This window comes from Megalobrama amblycephala, linkage group LG17 (assembly GCF_018812025.1).
Source record: "Megalobrama amblycephala isolate DHTTF-2021 linkage group LG17, ASM1881202v1, whole genome shotgun sequence".
Lineage (NCBI taxonomy): Eukaryota > Metazoa > Chordata > Actinopteri > Cypriniformes > Xenocyprididae > Megalobrama > Megalobrama amblycephala.
Genome location: NC_063060.1, coordinates 42,427,873 through 42,436,045, shown reverse-complemented (window position 1 = coordinate 42,436,045; position 8,173 = coordinate 42,427,873). Strand labels below are relative to the sequence as shown.

Below are 8,173 nucleotides of genomic sequence, written 5' to 3'. Positions count from 1 at the left end.
AAGTTATGAGAAAGATCAAATTTATGATTTGTTACTAGATGCTTGTGCACTTACAAAACAGTGCGCATGTTATTCTTTTAAGAAGCAACCATCTGATATTACCAAGTACGTTTACATGTGCAGTTATAATCAAGCTATAGCATCATACATTTTTAATGTATAAATGTATAAATTATTTATAAACTTTCTTTTTTTTCTGATTTTTCTTTCAGAAAAAGTTTCTTTCAGTGCAGTAGGATATTATAGTGTTTATTAATATTTAAAATTCGCTTTTATTTTTAGATTTTCATTTTAATTTAAGTTTTAGGAATTTTATGTTTTTGTCATTTTTATTACATTTTATTTTTATATTTATTTTTATTTGAAAATTAATTTGTTTTAATTAAAAACATTTATCATTATTAATTTATTAATATTTTATTTATTTATTTATATTGTTTATTTTTATTTATTTAAATTATAAATATTAGTTTTACATAAATAAAACTAATATTATAAATATTAGTTCTATTTATTAATATTTTTTATAGTTATTGTTATAGTAGATCGTAGTTAGATTTTTCATCGAATATTTATATTTTATTTTAAAGAAAATATTAGTTTTAATAGTGTTAGTTTTAAGAATAAAAACACTGGTCCTAACATGCATATTTAAATATTTGAAGAATTAAATAATCGGACACTCAAGTTATCCAATTATCACAATTGACCATTGTTGTTCCGTAGTCCGTCTGAAATCGAACTTTTAAATGCGCTTACCAACAGTAGTTATTTTTTTTGTAAAGGATGGGGGTCTGAATGAGCGTGTGTTGTGTAATCCTTGCTTTAATGAATGTGATTAAGAGATAATAAATGTGTATATTGGTCCACTCACAGCCCTTTGTTCCCTAAGTGAATCCAATGGTTTATGCAGCTGCCTTTAACGTCATGTCACTTCATTTACAGCCTCCCCCACTGCTGTGCGTGTGGGTGTAGGTGTGTGCGTTAGAGAGGCCATTAATGAAATGATTTATGTATATTCTTACAATCCTCCGTGATTATGTGAGCATGCGTGTTTTAGCTAATGCATGTAAGGCATAATAATGTAATGACTTATAATCATGCTCTTACATTTTAAACATAAGACAAAATGCTCCTTTGATCTGAGATGTTTTCCCATAGCGGTCTGAACAGGTGTGAATATGAGTGTGTGTGAAGCTGCGACAGAAGTTTGGAGCATGTCATCCACAGATGTTGTGCGTTATTTGTTGGGAATGTGCTACTGGGAGTACATTGTGTGGAGTATGAACTGTAGTATAGGCCTACTGTCATTTTCATGCAGAGCCTAGATAATAGAGCAACAATTTTTAAACAACTGATCTGGCTTTTTATTATGAATGTAATAGTTTAATATCTGTATCTAGAACCAATCCAAAATTCCACAACATAATACGATAACACTTTAGAATACTGCTCGAGTAGTCGAATGAGGTAGTTCACTATTAGCTAATCAGTAACTACTCATTTTTTCATACCACCCAGAGGTTTACCAAGAACTACTACAGGCTCATAATTAACATGAATAATGCATAATGACTCAAGTGTTACTAAATCCTTCAGAAGGAACTACTAATTATTTGGATCAGTATTCTAAAGTGAAAAACATGATAACTCTCTTGTAATGACTGAAGGTGGGGGGAGGGTTACTACTTATTTGGATCAGATGACAACGTTATCAAAACTATCCCTGTTCACACAGATCTGCGAAAATGGCTAAAAACACTATTACGAACAGTTGGCGATGTCTCTTTGTAATGAAAGACTACATGCCTGGGCATACGCAGTCTTTTACAGAGCACTCATGCCAAACACGCATAGAGACAGAGCGACATGTATCATAATCTGAAAACCACGCCCACCGGGGGGGAACAATCCAACCCTCTCCATTGACTTTGCATTGTGTGAAGCTGCCTCCTTGTCATTTCTGCCTTAAAGGTGCCATCGAATTAAAAATTTAATTTACTTCGGCATAGATGAATAACAAGAGTTCAGTATATGGAAATGACATACAGTGAGTCTCAAACTCCATTGTTTCCTCCTTCTTATATAAATCTCATTTGTTTAAAAGACCTCCGAAGAACAGGCGAATCTCAACATAACACGACTGTTACGTAACAGTCGGGATCATTAATATGTACGCCCCCAATATTTGCATATGCCAGCTCATGTTCAAGGCATTACACAAGGGCAGAACGTCTGGATCTGTGCACAGCTGAATCATCAGACTAGGTAAGCAAGCAAGAACAACAGCCAAAAATGGCAGATGGAGCAATAATAACTGACATGATCCATGATTACATGATATTTTTAGTGATATTTGTAAATTGTCTTTCTAAATGTTTCGTTAGCATGTTGTTAATGTACTGTTAAATGTGGTTAAAGTTACCATTGTTTCTTACTGTATTCACGGAGACAAGAGAGTCGTCGCTATTTTCATTATTAAACACTTGCAGTCTGTATAATGCATAAACACAACTTCATTCTTTATAAATCTCTCTAACAGTGTGTAATGTTAGCTTTAGCCACGGAGCACTATCAAACTCATTCAGAATCAAATGTAAACATCCAAATAAATATTATACTCACAGGAATTGATGCATACATGCAGCATGAATGACGAACACTTTGTAAAGATCCATTTTGAGGGTTATATTAGCTGTGTGAACTTTGTTTATGCTGGTTAAGGCAGTCGAGAGCTCGGGGGCGGGGAGGAGGAGATTTAAAGGGGTCGCGCACTGAATCGGTGCATATATAATTATGGCTCAAAATAGGCAGTTAAAAAAATTAATTAAAAAAAATCTATGGGGTATTTTGAGCTGAAACTTCACAGACACGTTCAGGGGACACCTTAGACTTATATTACATCTTGTTAAAACTGGTTCTAGGGCACCTTTAACAAAAAATAGAACAATGTTTAAAGGCTGCTGTGTGGCAGGGTGTACAGCAAACAAGCTAAAAAAAAACCCAGAACTAAGTTTTTACAAGTTGTCGATCCAAAAAAAAAAGTTTAAGGACACAAAAGTGGATACAGGCAATTGAGACAGAGAGTAACGTGTCATATTACTCTGAGAACTATGCCCACTGGAGGGGAACATAATCGTCGACAGGATATGCAAAAAAAAAACCCCACATTATTTTTAACCAAAAAATGCCAATCTTTACTGCACACGAAGGCATACTGAGTGTCAGGATCCCACAATTTACCTATTCTTCCTGCTGATGCTTCACATCTTATTGCCTGTATCCACTTTTGTCTCCTTAAAGGCTGGCTTTTACGGTTCGGTAGCTTATAAAAACTTAGTTCTGTTTTTTTTTTTAGCTTGTTTGCTGTTCACCCTGTCACACAGCAGCTTTTAGGCGTTGTTCTGTCTTTTGTTAGAAGCAAGAAATGACAAGGAGGCAGCTTCATGCAATACAAAGTCAATGGAGAGGGTTTGATTGCCCCCCCCCCCCCCCCCCCGTGTGGGCGTGGCCTGAATGAGCTCTGTCTCTATGCCTATTTACCTAATTTTTATAGTTACTGCACTTTGATACTCTTCTCGTTATTTCCCTATAGTGGCTAAATCGGAAATCTTACACATTCACAGAAAACACATTGAAAAATAAGGTGGATAGACTAAAAATGTAATACGCATGTGAATGACATCACCGTTTTCATGGATTTTGCAGTTTACACGGAGATGACAACGGTATAGTTTTTAAAAAAAAAATCACTTTGAACCACATTTTCAAAAGCTTGAATTTTCAGGCCACGTTGTCATGTAAATGAATGGCCAAAATGCATAAAAAGTTTTCCATTTTTAGTTGAAAATGGTGTCATGTAAACAGCCCCTAAAAATCATAACCCACTCGTAATGACTCAAGTGTTACCAAATCCATCGGAAGGAATTACTATTCAAAACCTCACAAAAACCTCAAAAGAGTTATCATGCTTTTCACTGTAGAATACTGATCCAAATAATTAGTAGTCCCTTCTGAAGGATGTAGTAACACTTCAGTCATTACTAGTGGGTTACCATGACCTTCACTTTAGAATTAATTATACATTATGCATTATTTATGTTAATTATGAACCTATAGTAGTTCTTGGTAGTCATCTGGGAGGTATGAAAAAATGATAAGCCACATTTCCACCGCAGGAACTTCCCTTAGGAAGTAGGGATTTTGGGGTGGTATTCAGTGTGCTTCGACCAGAGGAACCAGGGTCTAAATTAAGTTCCGGGTAAACATTTCCCCCTCAGAAAGTCCCTGCTCATGAGGTAGTACTTTTTCATAGTTCAGAAACTTTCAGGGTTAGTACTTGGGCACTGAACATGCTGATTGGTTGACTCCACGCAGCATTTTGATTGGTTGACTCCATGCAGCATTTTATTTCAACCACCATTTTTAAAAGTCTGTTTTGGTGCGTGCAGTAAGAGTTGTTTGCTATTCGAATCAACAGTGGAGCTTAAAAAATATGACGATGGGCCGACGTCGAGCTTCAGGCTTTATTAAGCTTATATGCGGAGGATGAAATCCAGTGGGAACTGGAAAGTTGTGCACAGTCCTAGGTCACTACAAAGGCTATAGAATAGAGGGTATGCATCGACGTCACTTTCCCGCCGGAACGCGCTCCCTCAGCTGGACTGAGTGGCAAAAGAACCTGCTGCGTAACTGGATTACAGTTTTTCTCAGTCGCTTTGGTATATTTCTCAGATCAGAATTGAAATTCTCAAAACTACCTGTTCAATTCTCACATCATTGTGTCACTTGTGCACATCAAAAAAGCAGTTTCTCATTTCTTTGAACAAGTTGCAAATGCTTTGGTACATCCATGCAAATGATTATGTACAATTCTCTGTTGTTTCCTACATTATCAGTTGCTTATGTCATGTTGATCAAAATGTATTATATTGGGTCTCTGTTGAATAGTCTCACCCCCCACAACATTTAGGCACAAGCTCATAGCATAAGTCTTTACATGCAAAATGGTTGAACACGTTATCATAATATGTCAAGCATATTTCTATACTTTCTATATTTCCATTAGACTTTTTTCTAAATCTGTCCTGAATTGGTAAATTGCTCCCAGGTGAATCTTGACTTTCTCTAACGACATGACTCAATGACTCAATGACATGTTCTGTCAATAAAATACAGTACAAACAGTAAGAGAGTAAATTTGAATCTTTTCCATTCTCTTGCAATTACACTCACACATACACTAAGATGTAACTTATAATTGACAATACAGTTTTTCTCAGTCGCTTTGGTGCATTTCTCACATCACTATTTACATTTGCACAACAGTTAGTTCAACCTCCACAACATTTAGTCATTTGTGCACATCATAGTAGCAGTTTCTCATTCCTTCGAACAAATTGCAAATGCTTTTGGACATGCATCAATTGCTTTCATACAACTCTCTGCTGTTTTATAACATTATCATTTGCTTATGTCATGTCAGTCAAAATTAACTATACTTGTGAATGCTGAATAGTCATTCCATATAAAACTAATAGTCCTCATTTCATTGCTTGAGTCATTACATACAAAAATGTTGAACTAGTTGTCAAAATCTGTCAAGCAAATTTTACACATTTTTTAAAATATTTTTTTTCCTGAAAATGTCTCCTAAATTGAACAATTTCTCTCAAGTGAATCTCAACTTTCACTGATGAGAAGGGGTGTGTGAAGCATTAGTTGCAACCAATGATAAGCCACTTCTCTACAATCACTGTCAGAGCTGAATCCCATAAACCCCCACTTTACAAGCATATACGAACCAAGCAGGTGTACCATTTCTACAATACTGTGACACAGAAATGGAAGGTCAGCCTCATGGAAGAGGGGTAAGGGTGCGGGGAAGAAGGGGAAGGGGACAAAACAGGGGAAGAGGAAGAAGAGGCCAAGTACATAGGCAGATCCCTGATGAAATCAGGGCTACCATTGTGGATCATGTTGTCAATCACGGCCTCACAATGGCTGAGGCTGGTCGAAGGGTGCAGCCAAATGTTGGGAGAACCACTGTAAATTCAATTATTCAAACATTTCGTCGGGAGAACAGGTGTGTATAAATGGACAGTAATTCAGCACTAAACAATCTGCACTGCACTACTGTCATCGTGTCACACATGAAGCTTGCAGTGGGACAAGAACTTGTCACTGTACATTTTACATTTAGACGTACAGCTTTACTGCATCACACATTTAGTGTATTGTAGTGTACAGTAGTGTTACAGTAAAGATTTGCCATATGTACTGCAATATTGTTTACAGTTGTGCACAGCTCTACCCAAAGGGAGTTTATGTTTGTTGCAAATAAGGGTGTCATTTTTCTTTTGCACAATGCTGTGAACAAATTAGAATTGCAAAGAGCATATGCAGTAAAAATGTGAAACATACATATTCAATACAGTAATGTGTAACTTTACTGTATTTTTCAAATGGCTGTGCAAATAGTATATAGAGCTGTCTTGAGCATTTTCAGGTAGTGTCACCAAGATCTGACTTTTTTGCATTGGAAAACATTGACAGAGTAAACTGTCATAATGAAAACATGACAAAGCCATTTGACTATCTTGTTCATAAACAATGGTGTCAGGACTTTTCATCTTGATGGCACTGACACTTTCATTGACACGAATACTTGCTTTTGAGGAATGACCTATCCATTTTGAGCAAGTGACACGCTTTTGCAGGTTATCAACTAGGTTTTACAGTTTGTACTAATTGTTTTGAGAACTGCATTAACTGTTGTGCAAATGTAAATAGTGATGTGAGAAATGCACCAAAGCGACTGAGAAAAACTGTAATTGTCATCAAAACTTTAGCCATAGTTTCCATCAGAACATCCCTCCAGAGTAAACTGTTATATTGAGAACATGACTAAACAATTTGACTGTCTTATCCGTACACAATGACACAAGGACTTGTCATTCTGATGGCACTGACATGTTCATTGACACAGATATTTACTTTTGAGAGATGAACTAAGGATTTTGAGTAAGAGAGTGGCTTTTGCAGGTTATCCATGGTGTTTTGCTATTTGTACAAATTGTTTTGAGAAATGCACTTACTGTTTTGCAAATTGTGAGTTTGATTCGAGAAATGTACCAAAGCGACTGAGAAAAACTGTAATAGGAGAAACGGCGAAAACGCGAGTAAAACTAACGAATTACCCTAAAGGTTGGACTCGAAAGTGTTTCTTACAACTTGTCAAATAAACCTAATCCATGGATATGACATGCTGCCAGGAGTCGTGTTTCCTGACATTTATATGTGCCTGATTTGATGCCGGGGAAATACATAAAGCAAATCTGGCTGTGAATATTTTATATAACTACAATATCGGTAGGTTTAAATCTGCTTAATCACTTATATCAATGTTATATCGTCATATTGTCCATCCCTAAAACATATATAGTTTTATAGTATAGTTTTTGACAGTGTTGTTTATTTAAAAACACCCAATCATGCATAATATAAGATGGAAAATATTTAATTGATGAGTCGTCAACATAATATATAACAATACAATATATAAGGTATGATTTTACCTCAAAATCCAACAATTCGACACAAAATGATAACTGCAAATCCATGATTCTTTGCCTGGAGTCCAGATGTTTCTGTGACTTGCAGTGATCCATTTGCTTCTTTTTCTGTTGCTTTCTCTAGTTTTTAATATACCTCGGGGTTTGTGTCAAATCTATTTGTCAGCCGCAAAGCTCTTTCCCGTTTTGAATGTGTTTTGTGTGTTTTTCGTGACATTCACGCTAAAAACCAATGCTGCTGCTCAGTTTTTTGCCACTCAGCGTGCGTAACCGCAGTCCTAACGGTCGACGGTGACGTCACGTGCATACCCTCTATTGTGTCACTCGTATTGTTTTGAATGGGAAAAAGTGTAACGCGCAATATAGCGGAATAAGTCCCGCCTTCTAAATAAGAGCCAATCACCGACTGGTAAAGTCATCGCGTCACTGCAGCGGCCGTTAGAAGCACCGGTTTCTATAGAAACAGTCAGACGCGCGAGACGCACATTTAGGTCTGCGCATGCGCATTAGCTTGATACAGCCTAAAAAATACATGTTTTTTGGCATGATTCAAGCGTTTGGGAGAAAAATTATGAGACAGTTGTTGTCAGATTTCATTG

The 8,173-nt window shown here is 36.4% G+C and overlaps 1 protein-coding gene across 1 annotated transcript in view; it reads right to left on the bottom strand.

The window, feature by feature from the left end:
- The window catches only part of si:ch211-119o8.4 (somatostatin receptor type 3), a 15,480-nt gene extending 7,590 nt beyond the window's left edge, over positions 1–7,890 (bottom strand). The window contains exon 1 of the mRNA XM_048162842.1: positions 7,578–7,890. The gene's annotated coding sequence lies outside the window, so the exon portion shown is untranslated. The remainder of the gene's footprint in view (positions 1–7,577) is intronic.
- Between the last annotated feature and the right edge of the window lie 283 nt (positions 7,891–8,173).